This window comes from Lontra canadensis, unplaced genomic scaffold (genome assembly GCF_010015895.1).
Source record: "Lontra canadensis isolate GAN:19392208 unplaced genomic scaffold, GSC_riverotter_1.0 scaffold34, whole genome shotgun sequence".
In the NCBI taxonomy this organism is placed as follows: Eukaryota; Metazoa; Chordata; class Mammalia; order Carnivora; family Mustelidae; genus Lontra; species Lontra canadensis.
This window is the reverse complement of record NW_022631028.1, coordinates 13,436,142-13,448,257: the sequence shown is the minus strand read 5'-3', so window position 1 is coordinate 13,448,257 and position 12,116 is coordinate 13,436,142. Positions and strand designations below refer to the sequence as shown.

Genomic DNA, 12,116 nt, shown 5'->3' with positions numbered 1-12,116 from the left:
TGTTTTTATTGTATCATTAAGGCGAAGTAAGTAGATATTGTGAAAATCTGAAAGGATTAAAGAAGTGAAATGTAAGTAAGCATCCAATTTCATTTTTCAATGTACGGAATCTTAGAACAACCAATCTATTCAACTGATTAGCAAAAAAATAATTTTTTTTTACTAATTCTTGGGTTTCGTATAGATAATACATTATGCTGATTAGCAATGTTTCACAGAATTTATTCATAGGTTTGTCACAGCTTGTTCCCTCACTTCATTCAAGGCCCTTTTCAAATGACATCATATTGGAAAAGCTTTCTTTTGCTTCCCTATGAAAAATGGCATTCTCACTCAATCACTCTCTGTACTCTAATCCTGCTTTATTTTTATTGACAAAATATATCACCTCATGATACTGTTGTTTATTTTCTGTCTCTATCCACTAGATTGTAAATTCCCTGAGAATAAGGATCCAGACTGTTTTGTTCACTCTTATCTTCCTATTGCTATGACAATATCTGGCACATAGTTGATGCTCTAAAACATATGTTAAATGATTAAGCAAATAAATGGATGAATGAAAAAGTGAAAGTAACTGCCTGAATTAATAAATTACTTTGCATGAGTGAGTTTTGATTGCAAACAGGTACTATTTAAATATCATAAAGTAGTCAATATAAAATGAAGCTATTTTTAGTTTACATGTGAATGCTAATTTTCACTAATAGAAGTAAACCAAAAATGACTAAGGGAATAAAAATACGTATTTTTAAGAATTTTAAGCCCCCATCATTAGAGTCTCATCTTCTTCCTGTCTTAGAAGTGCAAATGAAACTAACTTGGAAGACAAACTTTAAAAATCTGTCTAAATTTCTAGGCATTCCAGTGAAATTGAAAGTTCCAGCTCAAGTCACACAAGACCCAGATTAAATTTAATGAGAGAGAGAGAGAGAGACTTTTGTAAGTAATTTCTACAATGGTTAATTCTCAAAGGCATTCCATTTCTCTATATGAATTCATGCTACATGACCGCTGCAGAGGATAAAGATGCTGAGGAAAAGACATTGTTCTGATACATTGCTATGCATTAGGGATTTTGTAATATATCAAAATGTGTGTGCCCATTGACATTTTTAAATAACTGTGATCTATATTATATTTTCCTGACTCCTGGCCCATCATGGTTTATAGTTCCATATGAGTATTTAATGTTGAATACTAATTTTCAAAAATAAATATTGTTTTCTATATAGATGACAAATATTTTTGCTAGTTATGATCTATCCAGTTATTTATTTTAGGTACTGCACTATGAAAACCAAATGTGGCCAATGGAGTTTTCTGATTATTGTCTTTATAAATTCAACAATGCAGCTTACTTAGAAAGTAGCTAATATATATTATTGTGAAGACAGAAAAATAAATTTGCCTATGCACCTCAGAAAATTGCATGCATACAGGAATGGATTCCCAAACAATTTTAGAAGGGATTTTGAGGTTATATGCTAGAGAACTAAATATACATCTGTAAGTCCTAAAACATTTCATTTTTTGAAGTAGCAACACAGCTCAACCTTTGGTACTATACAAGAAAAATATTATTTTTCTAATTAAATTCAAGTTTGAAAAATAATATTTGCAAGTAGAAATAGTATTTAGGTAGTTCTTATTTTATTATGAATGAAAGGCAGCATGGTATAGTAGAAATAGCACTGGGTGCCACGAGTTTTGGATTGAAAGAATATTTCAGCCAGTATTTATCTGTATAACCCTGAGCCAATTGCTAATGGAACTATACATGGTTCACCTAGGTCTGAAATGCTACATAAATATAAATTCTTAGTATCAATTACTGTGCTTAGAAAAATATAATGTAGAATTTTTGTCCCTGAAGCCTCTAAGTACTCACTATAATGATGCAAGAAATTAGAAGAGTCAGCTTTACCAAAATTGCAGGAAGTTGAGCCAATACATGAAGTTAATGTTAGAGCTTCAAGGATCCTGGAGATCATCATATCTGACCTCTTTATTTTAGATACTAGGAAACTGTTCTGAAGAGATGAAGTGGCAGAAATTCATACAGCTAAGCAGTAAGACATCACTAACAGATAAAAAACCTAGAATACATCAAATGACAACATTCTCAATCCTTTTATTACCTTCCCCCTCCTTTTCCCTCAATGTTTCTCTCTCTTTTTTTTTAGACATTTCCATTCTCTTGCTGATCATTAGATGACTTTTTGTTTCTCTGCTTTTACTAAGTAAACACACATGCACAGTGGTAAATTTAGACAGCCAGAGTATCAACAGAAAGTTCTCCAAAACATTATCATTCAGAAAGATTTGATCTTTTTCTATAAGGTGACTCTTTCATTATGGATAATTAGGACTGTCCTTTTTCAGTCATAAAATTGACAGTTCAAAATGCAAAAGCAAAAATGTAAAGAACTGTTATCATGGCAAAAATATTCAAGTCTTGCTTTTCTGACTACAGAAAAACTTTCAACAATATAGCACTGTCAGACTCCTTAGATAAAGACCAAGCCTGCCTTTCCATTGCTATTCCATTAATTGAAAACTGGACGGTAGCATTACTATAGCATTTATTTTTGAGTTTGTCCAATTCATATCAGTTGGCTTGAGCAACTAGACACAGGGAAGAACTAAAAGCTGTCTACTCATTTTAGTTTCCCTAAAATTGCTATAGGAAATATGCTAGTGTCTATGAACTTGGAAAAGGTTGAAGTAGAATATGTGAGGCATCTTACTGGTCACTGAATCAACAAAAGTGCTTTAATTTTTTCTTTCTTTTTAAATTCCTTTTGGGGTAGGGAGACATCATATTAGGGGAAAAAACTGTTCTTCACTTGTTTAGTACCACATGGATACCAGCTGTATGGTATTGTTCGAATATCCTATCCAATTCCAAGTAAACTCTTGTGTCAAATGCAAACATGAAGAAATCTGAATATTAATAAGGATCTATTTCTTCCATAAATAACAATAGATAGGAAATGAGCAATTGGATAGGGCTGTGTGCATTCAGATAAGCTCCTCATTAAAACCAAATTTACCAATGGTGGTGTTGTCAGTTAAGATACCATGACACATACCCAATGAAATGATATATAATTTAAACTGTTCTCACTTTACAAAATAGACAATTGAACAACTGTAATTGATTCATGTATTGCAATTTTCATTCCATTAGTTGGAATATATATCCAAAATTGGGACCGTCAATCAGAGAAAATGAAGCCATGTTTTGTATTTTATATTAATCGGAGGAGGAAAAATCATTCTTTGTATTTAGATTCAATGGGGTTATACACATTTTAGGTAATACAACAGTAAATATACATGTTCCTTCTAGTCATATAATTAGTTTCAGCACCTTGGTAAATATATGAAAATAGGTTAATATATAGCCCTGTGAAATAATTATACTGGTTTTCATTTCACTTGAATTCACTTTGTTGACTGTATTTTTTTTAATACTATCATTTTTTTGACTCCTGTATTTACTTTTGTATTTTCGAGGACTCTCTTTTTATTCAGAGTCTATAAAACTATTCTGAATTACTCACCCAAGAAGGTCATCTCTTATCTCTGGGGATCAATGGACTGAAGGGTTTTGATAATGAAATCTGGGACAAAAAACACATACACAGATGTAAATATTTATGTTACTGAATTTAAAGATAGGAGTTCTCCATATTAACCTTCTCCAAAAAATACTCCTTTCTGGGTATTTTTAATTCTTGAACTTGCTTATGACATTTTACATATTTTCTGTGTATTTAATTTCAGATTATTCCAATAGTCAGCTTTGAGCATCACTTCACATATACCCTAAATATACCAGGTGGTAAGTAATATACTTACATTTCAAATATCAGTGTGCATAGGTCCAGATAGTTTTAAAAAAACAATGAAAAAGCACAAGTTTGGGGGAAGTATCAAGGTTAACTGATCATATGATGAGTCTTAATTATGATAAAATACATCTCATTTCCTAACCTTCATATTTTTGATTTCTCTGTTATTTTTTAACTTAAATAAAAACAATGTGGAATTTTTCCACATTATTATCTATGAATCTGAGAAGTATACTTGACTTACTCAAGGTCCAGTTTTTATTAGCTGAACCATATTTAGTTGCTCAAATTTGGCCATTTTTGACCCATAAAAATGGTAATTTTATATAGTTCAACGAATTAACATCATAAAACAAGATAGAGGGCCACAGGGTGGGTGAGACATGTAATAATACTTGAAGAGCACATAGATTGAGAGCCCTGTATGTAAAGTGAAGTTCCAGATTTAACATATACTTGTTCTGCCCACTAACTCTCTGAGCTTTAGAATTCTCAATAGAAAAATGAGAAGATCCATTTTCTTCATGATTCTTCACAATCAAACGTGATAAAAAAAATTCAAAGCATTGTGAACTTAATGACTTCAATCGTACATTGTTAATCACACTGTGGACAGACACAAGACTTTAACACACCTGATTGTTTCACATTTCACTCCATATTAGTAGTACCTGCAGTCCTTCCTCATGTAGCTGTGGTTACTTTTTGTCCCATAGAATCTTAGAGATGAACAGATCACTCTGTTTTTCAGAATTAAAGGAGGAAGAGAAACTATTATTATTATGCCTAGCACAATGGAAAACATAGTAGAAATGCAGTATGCAAACTAACCTCAGCAAAATAAAATTTACTCAGATTTTCTCAGCTACATAATCTCCTATGGCCTTCCCAATCTCTTGATCTGTCCAGTTACAACTCAAGTCACTGGTCAAGAAAGGCAAAGGACAATCTTCCTATCCCTCTTCCCTAGTCCTTGACTCTGCTGAGAACTTATTTCTTCCAGCAAACCAATCATCTTTTCACCTGTTCTCAGTTCACCCATTCATTCTATTGATTCATTCCTTAAATGTTTCTTTAATTTATAGTATGTGGGATGCAATCTGCTGAATACTGGGGATACAACGACAAGCTAAGGGACAAAGTCTTTGCCCTGAAACATAATGATCCAGACATGAATCAAATAATCATAAGAATATTTAATTGCAGTTTAGCTAAACTGAGACAATGGAAAAGTATAAAGTATTGATAATATTGATGACAGGGGCCTCAAACTGGGTATGTGTTTGAAAGAAAGGTGGGGAGATGGTAGAACCATCAGATTAGGGTAAGTATATGAAAAATTAGCCAAGTACAATTTACCCAAAAAAGTTACATCCATGTCCTAATTTCTAGTACTTATAAATATGACCTTACTTAGGTACAGGGTCTTTACAGATGTAATTACATTAAACATCTTCAGATGAGGGGCACCTGGGTGGCTCAGTTAGTTCAGCCTCAAACTCCTGATTTTATCTCAGGTCATGATCTCAGGGTCATGGGACGGAGCCCCATGTTGGGCTCTGTGCTCAGCATGGAGTCTGCTTGTCCCTCTCCCTCTGCTCCTTCCCCCAAGTCCCTCTTTCTCTCTCTCTCTCTCTCAAATAAGTAAATAAAATATTTTTTAAAAAGTCTTGAGATGAGGAGATCATCTGGATTACCTGGGTGGACCCTAAATCCAAGGACAAGTGTCCTCATAAGAGAAATACAGAGGGAGATCTGAGACAGAAGAGGAGAGGACACAGACCAAAGATGTAGAAACAAAGTCACCATAGAGGCAGAGATTGGAGTGAGGCTGAATGCCAGGCCATTGACAGGAAGCTGTAAGAGACAAAGAATAAATTCTCTCCAAGCGGTCACAGAGGAAACATGGTTCTGCCAACACTGGAGCTTAACACTTCCAGTATCCTGACTCATGAGGCAATATATTTCTATTGTTTTAAGCCACCTATTTTGTGATTGTTTGTTGTGGCAGCCCGAGAAACTAATACAACCTCCTCTCCTATTATCATAGTTTTAAATTCTTACATCCATAAGGGATAATATTTCCTCCCAAGTCAGAACTTCTAATCACAGAATTCAAACTTATACTCAAAATAGTCATGAAAACTTCAGAAATGAATGTGTGTGTCTATGTGTATAATCTAGTGAAAGGTAGATGTATACAGATATTCTAAATATAGTATCAATACAGATAATACCGTTGAGGGAATGAGAGATAACTAGCCAACTGCTATGGGACTGAGGGACTGAGGGACTGCCTCCTCTGCAGGCACCAAGTCTGGAGGGAGCATTAAGACATTTTTTGTGACAAGAACTACAGTGTGCACGAGGCTGCCTTGAATGTGATTTGTAGATGGTTGCTGTATCATAGGGGGAAAAAAAAAAAACTAGGAAAAACCATGTCCTTGTTTGTAAAAGCCACAGACCTCTACAAAAATGATTGTAGAGTGATTAGCAGAATAAAACACAATACATGTCTTTGATGTTCTCTGTAATCTAAGAACCTTGATTCTATGTCATTTAAGATTTAAGTTAGGAAAATATGCATAGCATCTGAGAAAACAAGAGTGAATATTTGGGGCACAATGTAGATCAGTGGTTTGCAGACTGTGTTACATAAAGAAAAGCCTGGAGATCTCATTGGTGCAGGAGAGGGGGAGGGTGGCAGAGGTTGGGTGAAGGACAAGAGTGAATGAGTAGAGCAGCCTCCAGACTCTGTCTCCTCCTGCTTTATTCACAGCACTTCTACGGTTTTCTGTTTTACATATATTGGCTTCTGTCTTATGTTTCTTTTGTGCCATAGGACTCCATCTTCATACTACATCTGAAGAAAAAACAAAAACAAAAACAAAAAACCCTAGCCTGGATATATTTGCTTGGCTCTAAGTGTTCATCTGCTAAAGCAAAAACTGAATGGCGTGGAGCTGAGCCATCTTTCCAATTCTGAGTTTTAAATCATTGTGAAATGAGTAGAGTTCAAACCATATGTTTTCTTTTATGAAATAAGTAGTAGAGGGAAACATTTTTTTTTTTCACTTGGTTAGTTTATTTCTCTGCTTCCTGTCAAAATTGAGGAGAAAGATTGGTAGATATAGTACACTATAATTTCTGGTTAAAGATGTTCTTGACTTTGAGGCAGTGTTGTTTAACTTTCTTGCATCTTACAAAAAAGTTTCCATCAAAGTTTGAAATCAGGGTGATATTAACTTTTGACGACAAAAATGGAGGCTAGCCCTAGCAGAAACAAAGGCATGTTTTGTTTACTGTCATTGGTATGTCACTGTGGACATCTTGATAGCTCTCTTTCCCCCCAAATAAAAGCTCCGTTCTTCCTCTTCTAAACAAATTCTCCCTCCTCCAATATTTCAGGATTATAAGAGAGCCAAAATTAGATTCCCAAAGTGGACATTTAGTTTTTAACATCTTAATTGTTTGAAGGCACCTCGGACAATGACCTAATTTTATGTGAGTCTGAAGAGACATTTCCTTCCCAGGCTATGCCTTATGAAATTTCCTACAGATGGCTATATTTCTTGATCAAATAAAAATTTTTGTGAGCTATATCATCCCTTTTGTTGCATATTAAGTAAAACATGCTAGTTCAAGGAAGATGTCCCCTCCACCTTCATTGCTTTCACACTACTATGGGTCCAGATTAAAAAAAAAAAAATCTACCCAGGTTTTTCCACATAATGTTATTTCAGTATTTCAACTGATAGTGCCATCAATACATCAGGCTGTGTGGCAGCTTCTGACCTAGACTATATCATCATATTAATCAATCAACTTGTAAAGACATTCAAAGTAAATCCCCTCTTGACAGTCACGAAGTTAAGAGAGAAGGCCAGAGGAAGGAAGCAGCATTTCAAATAACACAAATCAAATGGGTTTAGAAAAAAACACTTTTAGAGGTCACTAGGAAAGGAATGTTACCTGACAGTTCTCTGATTTGGTCAATATTTTGAAAACTACATTTCCTCTTGGGCCAAATTTAGCATAATGTGCCTAGGCTACTGTACACTGAAAATATAGTAAGTTAGGTTGGAAAAGGAACCTCTGCTGGCACGATTTTCTTATGAGATTGAAGCTCCAGAGTACTGCCTAGTCACTTACTAATTTTGGATAATACTTGAGATTATAAATTATTTAGTAAGAAAACAGATGCATAAACTTGCCATTTGAAGATTTGAGGTTGTGAACAACAGCAACTTAAAAAGAAGAATATAAAGACTTATTTGCTTATCCCTGCTTCATCATGTTAAAGAACTGCAGTTGGCCTACTCTAAGGCAACTCCATTAGGGAAAACGTTAATTAGAAAGAGTAAGACACTGTCTAATGATCAGAGAACAAACACCTATCAGCATGGAGGTTACTGAGAAGCCTGTTTTTCTTACTTAGATGAACAGAGCAATCTTTTACCAACAAGGAAGAAGAAATGAAAGTTCATTTTGCTTGCAATTTTCAACAAAGGAACACTGAGTAATCAAAGAAATAATGTTGACTGAAGCTTTGGAATGGTGATTGGGGGGGGGTTTGCTCTTTAAACTTTTTTTTTTTTTTTTTAACTTCGGATACTCTGAAATTCATGGGAAACTATAACCATCATCTCTGCAATATTTTCCCCATTATTTTGGAAAACTATAATCTCTTCACCCATCCTCTTCATCCACACACAAGTGGGCACTATGAAGTACTTAGTACATTAGACCAGTAAGTTTCCTTAAAAAACCATAGTATAGTTTAATATAGTTCTTCTTATGCAGATTTAGCTCACACAGAGAACACTGACCTAGCATTTTTTATTTTTTCTCCATTAAACCCCATCTATTTATTCATTGAGCTGTGTATAACTCTCATTCACTATTTCTACTGCATTATATTCCACTGAAAGAACCCACTGTATTTATTTTTTAATCACCTTTGTGGGACATCTAAGCTGCTTTCAAGTCTCTGTTTGTATAAAACAGTGCTGAGAAGAGCATCTTGTATTTGCCACCATATGGTTCTATGCATGAGTCTTCCTTCGGGCTGTCAGGTTGTGGGGTGGGGAGTAAAACCAGCAGTGATATTAGATTAATGCACATTTAATTTCATTAAATCGGATGGATTGCTCTCCAGAAAGTCTGTGCCAGTTTACATCTTGCCAGCAGAGCCCCAAATGGTTCCATTTTTCACCCATCACCAGAAGCCAAAATTCTTTACTTTCTAATTTTTGTTAATATGATGGTATAAAAATGTATCACTCAATTATTTTAATAACCATTTTTTTCTAATTACTAAAACCATGGACTCTCTTCATACACACTTTCCCTTTTATTAAATTACATTTTTATTCCTTTTTCTTTATCAAGTTTAATGTCTCTTGTTGTTATTGTTGGTGATTTGAAAGCACGGTTGATGTATTCCACATAGTAATACCTTGTTTCATTTTAGATAGTGAAAATATATTCTTCCAGATTGTTAATTTTGCCCATGATGTCCTGTGTAGAAAAGAAATCCATAATTTTGATCTGACCTAATCCATAAATACTTCACTTCACCATTTATTATTTTGCTCATTCTTCAGGTTATCAGTCTTACTTATTTTTTTATGTGAGCAATCATCTGATTTATAAAAAGATACAACAAAATTAAGAATCGTACAAAATATCTATTTCAAAACAACATCAAAAACGGAGTGTATCTGACCATCCTCAGATCATAACAGGGCAAATGAGTAAGTGGAATAATTCATGCTATCCCATATTACTCAATGAACTGGCAACAGAACAAGCTAGTAAGGGCAGAAGAACTCTATCTTTTAAGAATTAGAACAGAGGGGCTCCAGAATCATCTGATACCTGCTCAATGTTGTACCTCCGGTTAGAAATGTACATGATGAGAACTCCAAGGATCTTCCAGATCCTTCCTTTAAGGTCTTGGTGGCCATAATAACACTTGTGCTGAGTTACCCTCTGTACTAAGCAGTCATCTGCATATGTTCCTGTGTGTGTTCATGATAGCTATTCAAATCTTGGATCCTTGACAATCCTTAGAGCCACATGATATTTCTGCTGTAATTTCTCAGCTTCAGCCATTACGCAGTCAGTCCTACAAGGGATACCCTTGGCATACAAATGTCATCACTGACTGTACTAACTCAGGTTTGTTTAATGGAAAAGTTGATGAAATTGGTATCAACCTGGATGTGGTCAGGTGGGCTCAGCTCTGTGTTATACGGGAAGAATAAGCAGGCTAAGGATGTTGGGGGATGTCTCTTTCCTTGAGTGTACTGAGATTTTTCTTTTCTTTCTTTTTAGGTTTTAATCTGTCCTTCTCTGTAAGCCTCTGATGTCAGAGACTAAGCATTTACTTTGTAGCCACATTCCTTCTTGCTTTCTTTTGATTCCCCCTGTTCATGCCACACTCTCATTTCTTAGTCCTTCTTCTTTAAAACAACTTTTTCATTTGGCTTCCAGGACTTGACTTCCTTTAGACTCATTTTAACCATGTCTCTGGCTAATCTTCAGACTCCTTCCTTTATGCTTCTTTTTTATTTCTATCTCTCAGCGTTCCTCACAGCTCCATTCTCAGTCTTTTTATTTTTTTCCTAACTGTACTTATTGCACAGGAAATTGCATCCATTCTCAATAACTGCAATTAACATACATGCCCATGAGTCTCAAATTCTGTCTCTAACCAAGACCTTTCCTCTAACTCCAGACTGGTACATCTAAGTCCTCAGTGCATCACAAATCAGACAGAGTTCTATTGGAGAAGCAGAACCAGGAGGACATTCACTGCAGCAGTCATTTGGCTTGTGGGATGGTGGGCCCTGATTAAGAAATGAGAAATCTGTAGGGCAGTCTGTCAGGAATGGGAGGCTGGAGCTCTCAGACAAGGGCTCAAATAATTATCCACAGGAGCCAATGACTTCCTATCACAGGGAACAAGTTAAGGTGAGAAAATAAATGTTTGTTCCACAAATTAATTGATGTCTTTTATTTCCTTCCTATGGATTTTCTTTTTCTTTTTTTTTTTTTTAAGATTTTATTTATTTATTTGACAGAGATCAAAAGTAGGCAGAGAGACAGTCAGAGAGAGAGGAGGAAGCAGGCTCCTCACTGAGCAGAGAGCCCGATGCAGGGCTCAATCCCAGGACCCTGGGATCATGACCTGAGCCAAAGGCAGAGGCTTTAACCCTCTGAGCCACCCAGGCGCCCCCCTATGGATTTTCTTAACTGGGGAAAGAAACTAACTTACATGTGCAATATTTGCTCTGCACTATATAAATTAAATGTTTTAAGTAATATGAAAAGTAGTATCTACTATTTATCAAGCACTTACTATGTGCCCGGTACTGTTCCAAGAACTTTAGGTATTATCACTGACAAGTCTATGTCAACACTGTGAAGCATATTATCATGATTACCAGTTTTCACTTAAAAAAGCTGAGGCATGGAGAGATAAGCATCTTGCCTAAATTCACAGTTTATAAGTGACAAAGTCTGTATTTAAACCCAGGCACTCTGAATTTAGTGCTTGTACTAAAATTTATTTACAGTGGGAAGGAACTACAATCTTTGTTTACAGGGATAAAGAAGCTAAGATAATGACACAATAATGACAGTGGGGGAGGTTTAAAACAATCCAGAGCTTCCAATATAGTTACAGGTTGCAAAGGCACACAAATTTACCCCTTAAAAACAAGTGGAATTTGCTAAGATAGACATAATTATGCAAATTTTTTGTGGAAATAATTGATAGCAAAAATGACCAAATAAACATTGATGGGCTATATAAATTGCTTGAAACATCTTAGAAAGAATGCTTTTACATGCTTGAATATCTCCAGTATTAAAACTGGGGAACCAATAGGTCACACCCAGCCTGTTGCCTGGGGTTTTTTAAATAAATTTTTTAATTGAAACATAGCTACTATTATTTGTTTACATATTGTCATATTGCCTGTGGCTGCTTTCATGGTAGGAAACAAGGTTAAGTAGCTGTAGTAGAGACCATAAGACCTGCAAAACTGACAATAACTTTCATTTAGTCCTTTATAGAAAATGTTCGCTGACCAATGCATAGAAGAAAGCCCTTAGAAATTATTATTGCAACAATATTGTAAATTATTATTGTAACAACTATTCTGCTTTCTTTCTTGTTCCAGTATCCAGCTGGCTTTGGGGTGAAGACAGAATTTGGCATGGGGTCATGAGAGCAAAAACGTCCCC

General features: G+C 35.1%; 1 pseudogene; it reads right to left on the bottom strand.

The window, feature by feature from the left end:
- Positions 1-9,707: 9,707 nt before the first annotated feature.
- LOC116873608 lies at positions 9,708-10,329 on the bottom strand (annotated as a pseudogene).
- Positions 10,330-12,116: the final 1,787 nt, after the last annotated feature.